Source organism: Polyodon spathula, chromosome 2 (genome assembly GCF_017654505.1).
Source record: "Polyodon spathula isolate WHYD16114869_AA chromosome 2, ASM1765450v1, whole genome shotgun sequence".
NCBI classification, from domain to species: Eukaryota; Metazoa; Chordata; class Actinopteri; order Acipenseriformes; family Polyodontidae; genus Polyodon; species Polyodon spathula.
Window position 1 is genome coordinate 88,713,658 of NC_054535.1, and position 17,777 is coordinate 88,731,434.

At 36.0% G+C, this 17,777-nt stretch overlaps 1 protein-coding gene across 1 annotated transcript in view; it reads left to right on the forward strand.

The window, feature by feature from the left end:
• Nucleotides 1–2,644: 2,644 nt before the first annotated feature.
• Nucleotides 2,645–17,777, forward strand: part of LOC121303162 (phosphatidylinositol 4-phosphate 5-kinase type-1 beta-like) — a 44,504-nt gene continuing 29,371 nt past the window's right edge. The window contains exon 1 of the mRNA XM_041233676.1: nucleotides 2,645–2,826. The gene's annotated coding sequence lies outside the window, so the exon portion shown is untranslated. The remainder of the gene's footprint in view (nucleotides 2,827–17,777) is intronic.

The window sequence follows — 17,777 nt, forward strand, 5'->3', positions numbered from 1 at the left end:
CTGTGGTCCGATGAAACAAAAATGGAACTATTTGGCCTAAATGCAAAGTGCATCAAGACTTCAGGTTGTAACACACCAAACTGTGAAAACGTCCAAGGGGTGTGAATACGCACCATAGGCGCTGTATGCGCTTGCAAATTGCATGCCTAACTTTGAGTCTATTGCTGTGCCACCCTTCTGCTTGAAACATTTATTTCCAAATGTAAAATAACTATTTCCTAAAACTGTCTTGATCATATTTAATATCTTTTCTGTAGGTATTGTGTTCTTCTCTTTTCTGTTACCCAGCTCCTCTTTACATGCCTCTAAAGTTTAATTCCTAGGAACACTCAGGTACAGGGATTTTACATCCATGCAAAATAAAATAGTTTTCTCTGGGAGTTTATATCTGTTAATCCTATTCAGAAAATGTGTTGTATCTTTAACATAGCTAGGTAACCTTTCAACGTGTGGGTGCAGCTGCCTATCAGCTATTTCTGCAATAACATATATTGAGTTATCTGCTGTGCTAACAATCATACATTTTTACACTTATAACTCTAAAGTCTGTTTCAAAGCTCTTTTCAAAATGTAAGGATTATTGCCCACATTGTCAAACAGGTAACACAGCAATAACGATCCATTATGTGATACGGAACAGAAAAGCCAGAGCACTTGTTATGTTTGTTATGTATTTTTAATCGCTCTTCCTGCAGTGATTTAGAGAACAGATCTCAAACCCCAGTGCACTAGATGGGCCATTTAGAAAATTGTTTTGAAACTGACTTTAAAGTTATAAGTGCAAAAAGTTGTCAGGATGTTAACAATGAAAAGAGAAATTACTGGTAAGTTATTTAAACAGTTGTAGCAACACGTGGGGATGTATAAAGCTATATATTTTGGAACCTGGCTACTTACTCGTTAAGGCAGCCAATCAGCATTCTCGATTTATTGATCCACACAAAAACTTCATTTAATTATAATTTTGTATGCTATACACATGATCCGGGGATAAAATTCAAAATAATAGTAGTAATAAATACATTTAAAATACAACACATTTAACTAAAAATAAGCTTGACTAGTGCAACTTTTTGAAACAGATATTATACAACATAGTTTATATTTAATTATTTTCATATCTTACCTATAAATAAGCAAAATCAAAAGAGTGCACCTGTCATTTAAAATCAATAAATTGCATTTCTGTTCATAAATGTTGAATTTATTATTTCATACATATTTGGTACTTTAATGTGAAAATAAAATATATGAACTCCTGCTTCAATATATATTTCCACATATTACGAATATATGCTTTAAACAATGTTATCTTTTGTGCTGTCTTTAATGTTAGATACCACACTGAACACGGATGTTGTTTCAAGATGGCGCTCACATTAAAAAGAACAAAATTCAATGCATGTAAAATTAAAAATGTGCAATAGACAAAGTAGTTCCAATGTGAGGATTTGTTTTTCCACAGCAGCAATGCAAAGTTTTCATGTGACTATAAAGCCAACCTTTTAATACTCATTGAAATCAGTTCATACAGCTAACTGCACCCAAGTGTTGAATAGAAGTGTGACAGGGAGCCTGATAGGGATTGAATCCCTGAAACACCAGGCCATTCACGCTAGGGTTATTTACATTACAACAGCTCCCATGAGGATCCAATCATACTGGCTGTTCTCATTGAACTGTTTATCATTGGACTCAATCACCTGAGCAAGGGGAGCGCTGGAGAATGTCACAGTAGGGCTCCTACAACAGCCCCCGAAAGGAGCTGTTCTGATTGGCTGCATGAGGTAATGTACTGTACAGTGCATCAGAAAGAATGAAGAGAAATGAATAATGTCAGTTAAAAAAGTTATACTAACTCATGTTTAAAGCGACATTTCTTTTTCATGAAGAAAACAATAATGTATAAACAGGGAAGTGATTTAGACTGCCAGTGGTAACCTGTGTGGGGGATTATTCTGAAAATCCATTACAACCTAAAAGGAACTATAAGTATCTGGTTGTATAATAATGTAGCTTATTCATTTATATGGGATGTACCTTTCTATTATTATTATTATTATTATTATTATATTATTATTATTATTATTATTATTATTATAATAATAATAATAATAATAATAAACATTGTTAACAAGCTTAATATTTTACCGCTTTATTATACAGTATATACCACAGACAGGTTTTCTACTTTTTTTTAAGTCTTTACCTAGCATATATCCACATTTATAGTGTCGATACAGCGCAGCAAATAGGCTAAAACACAAAACGCTGACAAAGCAATATAATGCACGGTGTCCATCATTACTGTAGATTAAAACCTTGTTTGTCAGCAGGCTTCACCCACATCCTGTTACTAGCTAAACCACCAGCAGCCTGCAGGATGCAATGTGCAGCGAGTGCTCGTTGTCCCTTATGGCAAGCAGTTTTAACATTTAATCCTTAATTGCTGATATCAACAATTCAGTTCTTGCTATCAACAATTCAGTTGGGGATATCAAAAATTCAATTCTTGATATCACTATCTGTCGTACATTTTTGATATCAGCAATTAAGGAGTAAATGTTAAAACGGCTTGCCATACTGAAGTAACGCTTGAAATCTCCAGTAAGCGCAGAGAGGGCGGAGTCCGGCTCACGCCTGCGAGTGTGCTATTTCTTAAACGAATAGTGTCTCAGTGAACTGAATGGGATGCGGTATGTGTGCTGGAGTCTTTCGACTGGCATATATCATATATGCCACCTTGGTGGGATAATTTTAACCGATTTTATTGGAAGTGACTGCACCTCCTGAAAATAATCATTGGCTTTAGAATCACCGCATCAGGTAAACTTGTCTGTATGTTTTGCTTTAATCATAGTAACCGTTGCTGACAGAAAATATCACAATACTTCCTCACCTACCTGCATAGATCTAGACATATTCGATAGACCTGTCATTACTGCCTATGCTATAGTACAACAAATACAGTACGCTACTGGTGTGAGGGGGGTTACCTTGAAGACAGAAGGATATAGGGATTAGGCTTGGTCTGTTGTGTGGTTTTACGGTTTTACTCGCAAAATATTTAACATAATCACGGGACATAGTTCGTACTCAGTTTGTGAGATGCCGAGTTACTGTCATTAAAAAGACACAAATTGGGGGGGGGGGTTAGCTATCTGCTACTAATCTGTTTTGACTATTTGTTGGTGTAAAATGACGTAGCACTGCAGGGTGGTGATGCATTGAGAAGCACTTCAGTTATCTATAGAAAACTCAAATGTGTAGTGAATGCAGGTTGTACAGTATTTAAACATTGCATGAGTTACTTGTTGTTGTCTTGGAAATGTATTTGCTATGCACGTACCTATTAATAGCTATTGGGTGGTCATAATAACATTTGCTTAATGATTCATATGCATAGATCAAGAGCTAAGTATTTTACCGAGCTGTGGGATTTTGCCAGCCTCTGAAATTCCGCGTTGTATATTGATTCTGGTAAAGTGACACCTGGATTCACGACTACCTGCCTTCTCCTAGGCTATAGAAAGGTGTTCTGTTGTGCAGCTGCAGTGTTATTGTTTTGTCTAAAGGTTTTGTTTTGTTTTGTTTTGTTTTTTTTTTTATACCTGTATTTATGTGGCAACAGAGACAAGTCTGCAGGTGTAGTGAGGAGTGGTAACATAATCATTGGGTCTTTTGTTCGGTTAAACTTTAAGTGTTGTGAACTGTAAAGGGAAACAAAAAATAACGTTTAACCCTTAAAACGCTCACTGTAATATGTTGCTGTAATACGTTACGTAGCTGATATAAGAAAATTATAACAGTCGTGTTGTCATGACATGCAGACAAATGTTTTACATTGATTATTATTATTTTTTTTTAAAGGATGCACTGTGAAAATAAGAGATGTCCAATCTATTCAGACAGTCAGAGTATGTTCAGTGAGTGCGGGTGAAGCAATGTACTCTTCTAATATATGACCTAGTATGAGACAAGAAAACACCTAGAATGATTGCATTCAACTTTAATACAAATGTGTATAGCATATAATTACACATCCAATAGCTGTGCTGAAGAAGGTCCAAAGGAAGTTTCATCACATGTGGACACATTGTGTGTGTGTGTGCGTGTGTGTGCGTGTGTGTGTGTGTGTCTATATATATATATATATATATATATATATATATATATATATATATATATATATATATATATATATATATATATAAAACGGTATAGCCGCAGTGTACAAAATTGAAAAAAAAAATAGTTTTTTTTGGATGTACACTAAAGCTTCAAATGTTTACAAAAGCATTTATTTCTGGACACTTTGGACCAAAGCCCTTCTTCTGCTGTGTAGAAAGAAAAGCAAGCACAGTGCAGTATTTTTCAAGAATTCAGTGGATAGGTTCCAAGGTTCCTAGTTTGAAGATGAATTCATGTTCCCTTTGTTTCTGAGCAGCATTTGTTCCACAGACAGCTCCCACAGATGGTAATGTCTTCAGCGGTGTGATTGTAATTGGTAAAATGTCAAGCTGCTGGAAATGTAGTGGTGTCGATTTGAATGCATCGTAAATGTTTCACAAAGTGGTCTGCTAAACGTTTGTTTAGTTTCCCCAATGTTTTAGACAGCCTCTGTATACCTTGATTTTATGATCAATAACTTGTGCTAAAAAAGGTCACTAAGACGTTTCAATACAATAGGACAGATGGTTCTTTAGGTATAAGCAAAGTATCACATATTATCCCCCACTATGGGTACAGATATATAATAAAGAAAGCACAGGTTTGATGAATAGACAGATACTGGTACTAGTTAGAAATGTCAGCTCTTTCCCCAACAAAAATTCCCTTTCATATCCTTGAGTGTAATTAACCTCAAGTTCTAGTCCATGAGTTCCAGTTGTAGGTGCTCGGCGTGAAATTTCCATTTAACTGTCAAACTGGAATACTGACAGATCATTTCCGTTTCCATGTACCCCAAATCAAAGATCTGTACTTCCACATGACCTCTTACATCACCCCGTGATGCAGTAAGTAAAGTAAAACAGTAGTCTGGGCAGTCATGTGAGCAAAGGCCCCAAGTGATAAGCTTAATCAGTACTCTGCATGGAACTTGATGGTACTTGAAAAACTGGCATTTAATGTTGAGAAATGTTCCCTGACAGTCCTCATTGCAAATCCCAGCACTTGCCATGATAACATCAATACCGGTCATGGAGAAGCTTTGGACCCAGCAGTATAAGGATATGTTAGTATAGATCTGTATTAAAGGCTGGACATTCTTTGCTCACTAAGCTCACCTTGCTGACGTGTACTGGAAAAGATTGCTAATAGTAATAGCAGGTGTTTGGCAGATACAGTGTTCACGACTTGCCTGCAGACACTGCTCTTGAATCATGACCATTGTAAAGGAAAGAAATAAAGTGAAAGGGTATTCACAGTATAAATTTCCCAATAATGCAACAGTCACTGACATTTTTGTATTTTAAAGCTCATATAGGAATGTCCAGTGCCTGAGATGTGTTCACAAACTGATGGAAGACTAACTGTCAGGCAGTAATGTCTAGAAACCCTACCAAACTCACCTTGTGCATCCACTTAGTTTACTGGGTAAAATGAGCCAATTGGTTTGGCAGTAAGATCACAGGTTGTAGAAGTGAGGGGACATTAGAATTAAGTATTTCAAATTAGATAGAAAATTGGGTCAAAATTGATTTCAAATTGTTCAACAAAAAAATAATGTTTTGTTTTATGTCCAATACTATAGTCTATACAGTCTATTTCTTTTATACTGTGTAATGTGTATATTTTAGAAGCAAATAACTTTTTTTAGTCATCAGGTCATTCTTTTTGTTTCATCCATATTTAGATAGCTTAGTTGTTTTTGTTACTCAAGGCATTGGGTTGGGCTAAGTCAGTTAATTTTAGTAAGCGTAGCAACTGTAGATACTGTATAAAATAAACATTAGTGACTGTCAGATTTTTAAAAAAATTTATTTTACATGGGAAAAGGGTTTTAAATATGTAAATAATGTGGGTTGTTTGGATTTTTTTTTTAGATCTGCATCCTGAAAATGGTGTAGGTTTATCCAAATTTGTACAAACCTGGTTTTACTGACAAAATATAATCTATAAACAGGTTTTATGAGGCTGGAACGAGGTTAGCACACAGCTAAACAGCAATAATAACCAAGATGTTCAGTTGCAATGCTCCCAAGCCAAGGCTGAATTTCCCAGGAAACAGCTATACATGCAAAGGCAGAAGGATTTCATTTTGTCTCCAGGAAAGGGGAAGCAGATGCTAGAACTGTTACTGTGCTCACAAAGAATATTTTTATCTTAACTTTCCCTTAAGATTGTGAATTAAAATAGACTAATAGCTATAGGCCCAGTATATGTAGGTTGTTCTTTTACTGCTGTGTCTGTCTCCAGCTCATATGTTCTTCTCACAACTAAAGTTATTGATTGAATTTGTTAACCGGGACAGGAATTGGATTTATAAAGTTGTTTCGATTGTTGCTGGCCCCTGCGTACAACTGACCCTGTGACTCGGGTCATTATTCTTAATTAAAAAATGTGCATACTTGTGGGAGTGCTGGTTATATTGTAATTAATGTAGTATATGTACTGTTTAAAAACATCAGTAAAATAGTTTATTATTAACTTTATGTAAATTTGTCAGTGTACATATTATTTTGTCTGTTACACTTAAACTGCCACATTTTTCCTCTAATTTGGATTTTTTTTTAACATTGTAGTTTTCTATTAAACTGTAACATTTTATCCCCATACTATAGCATAATATTGTATTTCTTATATGGGAACCACCCTTCATGCTTCATACAACCATTACATATCCAGTAACAATGAGATTAATTGTAATGCAAATCTCTTTCTAGAGTGGTTGCCATCAGAGTAAAAAAAAGAGAGGATTCAGAACAGAAGTAACTTTATACTGGATTCTCACAATGCAAGACACCACGGGAAACTCTGTTTAGGTGGAAAATGAGCTGTAGTTTAAATCTAAAACTAATATCTGGCTTCTGACTTGATGTGACTACTGTAGTTCCTTTGTTAAAATGAGGCTTAATCTAAGCAGAATAAATGATTGGTTATGATTGCTTATCATAGCCTCGGTGTTCGTTTTAAAGTTCTTTAAATAGCAGTAGTGCTGTTCTTCTCGAAACAAAGTACAAGAAGGGTGCCTTCAAGATCGGTGGTTTTGGTTTTACCTCTGTTTTGTATTATTCAGATATTTTGCTGAGGAAACTTTATTAGTCGCACTCTGGTCTACCAGGTACACTTAGTGAGAAGACATGTTTAAGAGTGCTTGGGGAGTTTGAAACTTCTGAATTATTCAAAGTCACCAGGATGTGATGACAAGAAGAATGCATTAATTAACATACTGTAACGGGAATATTTCTCTTTAGTAATTAAAACAAATGATAGTCATTTTTCAGGAAACAATACAATATACAAAACCAAAGCCACTTGTGCATGGAAAAAAATACACTTGTAAGCGAGATACTGTGTGGTGCCATAAAACTGTATTAAATGCACTTTAACTTGCACTTATCTGCTCCCTAGTTTACTGTATTTAATCCTGTACTTAATCCTGCACTTAACCCAATCTGTAGTGTTTTGTATTCACCTGCACTCATATCTAACCCTGATGTAACTATCAACACTGTTACCCGCTCTTGAACTGCCCCAATATCAAATCGTACTGTGTTTTGTGTTTGCTCTTATTATTATTTGTATACAACTGCAAGTGGCCCTGCTAAGAAATTAATAATAATAATAATAATAATAATAATAATAATAATAATAAATAATAATAATAATAATAATAATAATAATGTTATACAAAAAATAGTTTTGAGTGCTTCATGGCTGTCATATTCAGTAAAGAATTTAGTTCTTGTCTGCATAATTGACCCACAAAAAGCATGCACTGTTCCAGAACATGACTGATTTTGGCTTCCTCAACTCTTAAGGTATTGCTAGTAATCATTTTCCACATTTTATGTGACACCTAGTATGTTATAAATGCAACAGATGGATTCCACAGAGCTTGATTTAATTGCGCCTTTTTAATGTTTATCTCAAGGGATGAAGTCCTTTGTCAGATGAGCTCTTATCAGACTTATTAACTTGTTCAAAGATGGTGACACAGCAGATCCTGTACTTGGTTTTCTTTACAAACACATCATTTTTATTTAGTGCTAAATATAGGCAAAGGTATAGGTGTTTTGCCCATGACAGTGTGGCTTATCCTTCCTGTGACTGGTGGTAGAATTGGGTGCCACACAGACCAGCAATCCTGGAATCTGACTCACAGAGCTTTTTTTTTTTTAAAGATGTAACATTTGAGAAACTTTATGGCAAGTTTCACATGCTGGTATTTAGTTTATTGGTCACAGTTAGAAGCTTCCTTAAAATAATATAATGCCGCTATTATCGGATTAAAAAAAAATGTTCCCATGTAATTATGTGGGCATACAAAAATATATGTTAAATTACAAATTTGACAGTACCACTTGTGAGTGGAATATCTCTTGTTGGTGTAAGCCCTTCTATTTCACTGTGCTACAGTCTGCTTGCTTCTTGGTTTGCAGAGGCACACTTTGATTTTGTCTTAGTTGATATGAGCTACTACCCTTGTATTCACTAAAACAAATCTGTTGTTATCCAGGATGTGACTATTTGTTTCACTGTAAAGAATGTCTGAAAAACTATTTCATCAGACAAATCCAAGAGAAATACTAAGGTGGTAGAAGTGCCAGAGTATCTATAGGAATTTGAACACCCGTTTAGTAGTTTCTTGCTGGAAAGATAAATAAAAAAAAAGGTTTTGAGCAACTTGATTCAGTTAATGGCACTGTACTTTACAATCCCTTTAATCTCTAAAACCATTGCTGAAGTCTCATCTCTTTTAAAATAATTGTAGTTATTGTAAAGTACATGATACTAAACACCTTAAAACAATAAGGGTGTGGTCAGGCTTTCAACCAGGGCCTGTTTGGCATGATGTAAAACTTGAGGGAACAGGCAGTAAGGGAGTTCCTGTTTCACAGATTAACTAGCTAGCCATGCAAAGATCAGGTTGGTTGGTTTGGCAAGGAAAGCAACAGATGCAAAGTATCCTGACTTGGAGCGGTCACCAAGGTGATAGTATTGTTGCCTATCTGTATGTAAATATTATTTTCTTCTGGTGCAGGCCTTCTATTCTGAGCTGGTGTTAGCAAAGTTGATAGCTTGTGCAAGCTGGAACCAGAGGCCTTTCTTTATTGCAGTCGTCATTACTGTGTATAAAACTGCATGAAAAAGATAGGAAGCTATGCAAATGATGACATTGTTGTTGCTTGGCTCTGCTGTGAGAACATATGCAGAACCAATAGAAAATGTGTTTTAAAAGCATACATAAACTAGCATTTTCCTGAAGGGGGGGGGGGGAATAACTTTAAAGACCTTATGGACAATTCCATGTAACTGTTTGATAGACATAATATTTAATCATTCACTGTTGTGTGAACATTACAGGATTTGGTGTGCAAGGTACAATAAGAAATGTACTTGTTTTATTATTATTATTATTATTATTATTATTATTATTATTATTATTATTAAATTAGGGTTGAGAACCAAATCAGTGTGCAGGCTTTTAATCTCCTAAGTCATCAATACTTGATATTGATGAATTATCCAATATATAAATAAATTAAAAAAACATCATGGAATTTATCAGATTATTTGACTGTCAACCAGTGGTATCAGTAGAGGGTTTTCAGTAGTTGAAAGTCTGTGCTATAAATATATTAGATATTTAATATATATATGTTATAAAAATATTAGAAATGTAATACAATATTGTTAAATGAACAGATTAAGCCATTGTGTTGTATCTAGGTCAAAGGAATGCAATGGCGGGAAGGAAGGAAGGAAGCTAAACCTTCTACAGTAATGGATTTCTACTTGGCTGTTTTAGTTACACTGTAGTTTGCTTTCACAGAGGAGTTGTATGCAGCTTACTAGTAACTGGTGGTTCTAGGCAGCATCTGAGATTTGCCATGTTTCACTGACTCCTTAAACAAGTGTAATATACTTGAACAAAACAGCTGGCAAAATTGAAAAGGTAGTGTTGGGTTTTGTTTTCTTACTGCATGCTTTTTACTTTGCTAACAGTCCGGGTGTCATGTGATCTTACTGATGTTGGGTTTTGTTTTCTTACTGCATGCTTTTTACTTTGCTAACAATCCAGGTGTCATGTGATCTTACTGATGTTGGGTTTTGTTTTCTTACTGCGTGCTTTTTACTTTGCTATCCAGTCCAGAAAGTGTCATGTGATCTTACTGGGAGCACTCCTCTGCAATAAATCAAAGGCCTCCTAGATTTATCACTCAGACTTTGATCAGTCCTACATACCTACTTGAGTGTGCATCAGTGGTAGGGGTCTAGTTCCAGAGTTTATTTTGAAAGAAAAAAAAAACAGTTAAAAAACAGTTTAAAAAAAAAAAGTAATTTCTATTGACAGAACATGGTGTTTTAATGGAAAGTCTACAGGTTTAGTACAGTAGGAACATTAATTTGTAAAATATGCACAACACAGAATGTGATTAATGTAATACGTTCTGATGATAGCAATCTTTTTATGCTTCAGAAAAGGGTGAGACTGCCAAAACATTTTAGATCTGATGCTTAACAAGCAAGTTAATAGTACGTTTTTTGGGGGGTTACTTACTTACTTAATTATACTACACGTGGAAAGCTACTAAACTTTTATTATGGTAATCTGTTTCCCCACCAACTAGATCTGCTCACCACACCCCATTCACTGTTTTTTTTCAGGGCTTTCATCAGGCCACCAAACCTTATATTCTGAAAAGTTCATCCAGTCCTCTTGTGAGGGTCCTGCTATCATGTAGGGCAAATGAAAGTTAGATATAAACTTTGAAGCACTCTTTTTTTACATGCACATTCTGTTTTGCTTCCAATAGAGCTGTAGGAGACATTGATAATAAAATGCTTCATGAAATTCTCCTTTTTTCTCTTTTGTTAACTTTTTCAGGTTTGTCTTTACGTTTTTCAGGTTTTTAACTTCAGTAACCTTATGTAAATAAGGTATATATATATGGAGGCCGAAAAAGATGTCATTTTCAAAAACCTCAAGCCGAATTTATTTTACAATTAAAATAATAAATAAAAGCAAAGGAAGGTGAAATGGTAGTAAAATAACAAAACCAAGCAGACTGATTCTCTTCTCATTCCGGAACACACAAACTCCCGTCTGCAAGACCCTACTAGCAGCCCTGCTCAAACCTTTATAGCCTTGGGCCCATCCCCACCTAAGAGGCGTCCATCTACTTGGGCTCCCCCACTCACAGACACTCTCGCTCATGCAACCCACGACTCAGCCACTCATCTTGCACATCCCACTTAACAATCCCCTCCCAACATAACACAACAACATAACAACCCTGCTCCTCCCTTAATCTAACAGAACACCCACCACCCACCTATATACATCCCCTTCAAACCACTCTACATTTGTAGTCTTTAAGTTTCTCACACTTGAGTTTTAATACACATCTGAAGATTGAAACATATGTGATATTCTGTAAAAAGACAAAATGTCGACATATGTTTGGAGGACAAGAACAGCTGGACTGCATTCTGAAGGTTTCTGATTATATTACAGAGAAAGATAAAAGGAAAATCAAATGAAAAGTCTAATACAAAACAAATACAGCAGACCAATTGGGACTAATAAGCAACCTGTATTAATGTATCCAATTAGCTTTTGAGTTCATTTTAAAATGTCAGATGTCAGAGCTTCTAAGAATAAGTCATGGGACCTGCTTGAGTATCAACAGAGGCTACTGTGCACTGTCTGGCTGTTAACAAATGAAGTCTAGTGCAGCAGTGTATTGGCAAATATGCAAAACAAAGTGGCTTTTTTCTCATGCAATGTGGTCAGAGTACTAACAACTCTTCTTGTAATTTGTGTGCCATTAAATTACAGCAGCAAAAAAGAATAGGAAAAAGAGTATATTTATACAGTGCCTCTGTTCCTTTGTTTGTGGGAAATGTATTCTGATCCAGTTCAATAACCACATTGTGTGTGTTTTTTTTTTTTTTAAAGGTAAACTGCATACTATAGGTAAATAGTGCTTGTGTTACAGGTATAAATGGCTGCATTCTGGATTTACTTTACGGCTAAAAATAATATGGTGCTAATTTATGATCATTTCAAATGTAGTTTTTAGGTTTCTTTAAAAAAGCTGTTGAGTTTACTTAAATAAACAGGGCAGGGGTCGCCATTGCAAGCAGGTACAGTATTTCAAGCCTGGTTCTTGAGCACTATGCACCATTAAGTTGTTAACCTGGAAAGTCAGGTGGAAACAAATCAATGGCCTTTTCGTTAACATAATTCTACTGTACATCTTAAATATAAAGTGCAGCACATGAACACGTTTGGGGCGTTTACCGCAGTCTTCAGATGAACCCCTGTTTTTTGGGTGGATATATGGCAAAGCCAAAACCAAACAACTAGGCAATATAGTACAAAGTCTCTCAACACCCTCAAGTTGGTTGTTTCTCATTTGGTTACATTAATGTAACATTATCTCTGTTTGAAAAAGTAGGAGTTAATTAAAGACTAGAGTAAATGCTTTGAAAATATGGCCCATGGTGTCATTTTCACAGCCATTGATAACTGAGTTGCTATGCGCATCTGTCCTTTGCAGAACGATATATGTTCAACTTTTCAACAAGTCTTCCTATTTTGAAACATCTCTGAAGGTACACCACTCTCCTCAATGTTGGACCATGGGTATTGCGCCCCCCCAGTGACCTCTCTGCTTGTTACAGTTTGAGTAAAGCAGGAGGGCATAGCTTGTACTGAGTTCTAACCTGAAAGGGAAAAAAGCATGTGGGGCCGTGTGGCAAAGCTTAAGCCTTGCACAATGGAATATGTAGTTTATTGTATGTTTTTGTGTTAATTGTTAATATTGATTTAATTGTTTAGCTGCTGTGGCGCTCCGCTGGGGACGATTACCTGTCTGCGTGGAGCAGCAGCTGAAAGCAATCAGCTGTTCCAGCAGGCAGGTGGGCGTGTCTCAACGGAGCGTCAGTATAAAAGCATGGCGATCGCTGTGATCGGGGCTGCTGCAAGGCCTGCCGTTTTCACGGCACCTTTTGAGTTATAGTTTGGGGTATTGTGTTTTATTTTGCACTTTTTGTACGGTTTTCTGTATCTGTCCTCTGTGCGTTACCATCGCTGGTAACGTCACATGACCGCCTTTATTTTACTTTCACTTTCTTTTTGTTGTTAATAAATCCTGCGCGCCTGTGCCGGCGTTTCAACACCAACCTCAGTCTCTCTGTATGCTTGAACAGCGGCTACCCACGCGTGTGACCCGAGGAAGACCCTGTCACAGGCCGAAAAAGTGCAAAATCATGGCCTTCAACAATTGTTGTGTCGTTGAGTGTGCTTTATGAATGTAATACTGTAATTGTGTTGGTTTCGGTATGTCAGTCAGAGCTGTGTGAACTGTTATATTCTGTGGATTTACAATAGTGTGTTTTAGCAGCTTTAACACCAACAGGACGTGTATCAAGTTAAAATGTGGCAATATTTAGATCTGATGCTGATGAGATCATTGAAATGTAACAGTTTTAACAAACAATGACAATAATAGCATCATTGAAATGTAACAGTTTTAACAAACAATGACAATAATAGCATCATTATTGGAAAGCTGGCACAGAACTCTTGTAGTGCAAAGGTGACATTGGTTCTTCTGAGAATAGTGTGTCAGCTTAAACCAAGTTCCTTGTCATTTCCCCAATGTAATTTACTGTAAATCACTAATTTGCATTTTTTTTTTAAATATTCAGTTAATGTACAAGCAGCAGATTATATCCTACCTTAACTAACAAGTGAGATGTAGATTAATGGTTTTGGTGTGTGGGGTTTCATTAGCCTAATTTTTCAAGGACCATAGATTGCCTCTGATCTAGGCAATAAATTAAAGTAAACATGTGCAACTGTGAAATCTCTTATTACAGTCTTTAAAACTGAAGAATGAGACATTTCTAATCAAAATGTATACTTCTCCACACATTGTATCTAATTAGTGGCATTATAGCAACAATAGTAAAATACTAATACAGAGAAGAATGAGTACATAAGTAGGCTTTATTATGTTAGAGTAAACTTATTGTGATGTCATTGTTGTTGTAAACCCAGTGTTCTAACTGTAGTGAGGAGTTCTTAGAATTAATGATATAATAAGAGTTTTTACCACTCAGCTTGTTTACAGAAAGGCTCTTTACAGGTATTGTGTTGCTAAACATTCTTTTTGGACACCTGTTTTTCAAGTTTTACTTTCTACAAAAGCAGGACTGGTTGTCCTGACCCAAGGTGAATGGTTTCAGGTATACATGGTTATTATTGCGTTTATAAAAGTTAGGCACCTTTACATGAATGGTACAGCAGAATAGGACAAAACATTCCATTTCATGTAACTCTTTAGCAACTAAGGTTTCTTAACTAATGATGAACAAAATCTGCATATGTTTTTCTGGTATCAATCATGCATGGTGCTGAAAGGATTCTTAAGACTTTTTCCCTGCTGTGTTCATCAGATTTTACCAGTGATCCTATTTCTAGCATTTGTTTAAACTGTACAATAATCCTAAGTCGTCCTAAATCAGATTGGTACTGTATTTCTTATTGAAAAACAAACAGTGGAGTTATGCATAATTCTCTAATGGCATAATAATTATATACATTTTTTAAAACATTTTAATCAGTGTTTGAGGTAAACATCCTCTGTAACAAGCTATCGTTAGGGTATAGGGCCACCATGTGTAGCCAGGTGTGAGAAGTTTGTAAGTGTTCTGGAGAGATACGTGCCCTGTCCTCAATGATTCTTTAGAACTGCCACTAGAGTAAATGCTATTGTTGATTGGGTAACATCAGTAATGTATTGATGTCTATACAGACATAGCATGCCCCGGAATTTATGTTTTTTTTTTTTGTTTTGTTTTTTTTAATTCTACAACATTTTTAAGAATATGAAATACACACAGGGCTGCATGTAAGCAATCTTTTCACATCTTCTTGTTTTGCTGGTCAACGCATGCAATGCTCCAAGTTGCATCCCGTTGCCTAGGCAGCGTAACACCGCATGCAGCTGACCTCCTTACTGGAAAAAGTAGACCAGGGATGCAACTGTAGAATTGAATTGTCCTGAATGGAACAGCAAGCAGCAGGTGGATCTGTGAGTGTGTGGAAACACACAAGCTATTCTGCTGGCTGTGACTTACCCAATCTTGCTATCAGTCTCTCAGTGGAAGTTGGCTGTATGTGTTAGCCAAAGATACTCTGTAATCTCAATTTCATGGGCGTTGAAGGGAGAAAAGAAACCCATAAACAGGGATGCATAGGCAGGCTGCAACAGTTTGTGTCGCATGTGTTTTTCAGTTGATATCTGATCAAAATATATCACATGCACAAAAGCACCTAAGAAAGAATAAATTGATACGTTTTTGATTTGAATAGAAAGGAAATCACAAGTATATTCTCAACATTCATTGTATTTGACTAGCAGTATTTGCCCAAATGAATGTACAGTATTTGGTTTACTTAACCGCTGTGTTTTCATCTGTAATCTAGAACACTTTTGCATGCCTTGCTAAAAGTCACGGCATTGGAAGTAGAAACTTCCCAGAATGGGGTCTCACCTAAAAGCTTCAGTAGCTTGAAAAGGGAGGATAAATTTATGTTCTTGCATTACACTCTTTGTTCTAACAGCTCTTAGAAGTTGTTTTTACTGCAATTGCAGTAACAGCTGCTTACAGCTGCGTTTCTGGAAAGAGCTATCAGAATCAGTGTCATGTCTAAGAGGTTCTTGCTAGATTGATTCACTGGTTGTCATTAGGAGCTGAGGGCAGCTGTGGCAACAAGCCACCGTTAAGTAAGATGTGTGCTTGCGTTGCATATGAGACTGGCTAATTAAGTATAACAGGAGCAACAAATATCTGTGGAAGGGAGATCAAAAGAAGCACGCTGCATTAGGCATCAGACTTGATCCAGATAATGTTTAACAGAGATATGAGACGACATTGAATAAGGAGTAAGATTGGAACACCAACTGAAGGAACACAAAAGACAAGAAAAATAAATAGCTGTTTGCAATAAAGTACCCGAAGGGGAAGGTAACCGGTGCTTCAAGAACAAAAGGTTAGTGACCTACAGTACCAGGTGGTTGTTTATAAGGACTAGACCTGTTTTTTCTGTCTGAAGACATTTTATGAATTGTGATTTCATACTGTATAGAGATATCGCTAAAACTGACAAGAGCTAATAGATTTGACCACATGTGTAAGTTTTGTTTTTGTGTCTGGTCGTCAGCTTTATAGACACTGCAAGTGGGAAAGAGCATCACAAGATCATTCGTTGTGAAAAGTGTAGCATTTACAAGGAACTGAGAGGACAAAGTGCTAAGTTAAGATACTGATACCAAAGCAGAGAACTGGCCAATGGCACACCCTTTTCTGTAATAACTGGGTCAGTCATGAAAATGCTTACAGGCTTATTGTAAATCAGTTTTGTTTTTTTTCTTTTTTTATTTAGTGGCTAGCCATTCCTATTAGAACAAATGTAATACAAATCAATTTAAACTGTCATACAGCTAAACCAAACACCGATTTTTCTATGAGTATGATTAAATATTAAAACCTTATTCTAAAATAGAATTATCTCTAATTGCAGATGCTCTTTGCAAAAAGATCATTTTTAGTCTCAAGGGAATCGCTCTTTTGTAATTAAAACATTACTGAAGATGAATTGAGGAAAAACTCAGTAAAGGGTTGAATTTCAGAAATAATTTCTCCCAGGTTGAAATGAATCCACCATTTACCCCAAATTCCATGGCTGTATAAAATGTTTTTCATTTTAAAAAACAATATGTACTGACTAGTACTTTCCTAGAAGAACCTTGCTTTTTTACTTCCTCTGAACAGGATCTGACTAGACCACGTACCTACTTACACGGTCTCCAAGACCTCAAGATTGTGGTTTTGAAACTTTTTACCTCTAAGTATATATATATATATATATATATATATATATATATATATATATATATATATATATATATATATATACACACCGTCAACCTTAAAAGCAATTGTATTACTAGTGCATTTCTATTGCAAAGTAACACACAGATCATCTGTTGTTCATGCATTAGACTTCATTATGCCAGGTGCTCCTGATGAATTTATTTTGAAAGCATGATTACTGTGCTTAACAATGCTTAGCAACCAAACTGCTGTGGAGAGAAACATTCATTTATATCCAATACTGCATGTTTTAATTCTTAAAACCATAACAGAATACAACAGATACAATGGTGTGAAAGGGTATCCTCTGACTGACCAGACAGACACGGTGGTTGACATTGCAATGCCTCGCAAGCGCAGAGGTTTTATTGACAGTGTTTGTACAATTCCTATTTGCAATAGTATCAACAATGGTAAAACCCAGTGCCGAAGGACCTACACACAAAAATAATAAATACAAAAAAGCAAAACAAAACCCAGTAAAAATACAACTAACATAACAAAAGCTGGCCTACAAGCGTCCGAACACTACCTCCACTAAAAGGAGGAGTCCGCTCCAGGAACCTACTGCCCTGCACACACTCAGAAAAGCACTGGTGGGTTACAATCCCTTCCATTAATCCCTGTATTTACAGTTGTAGTTATCCCAGTCTACT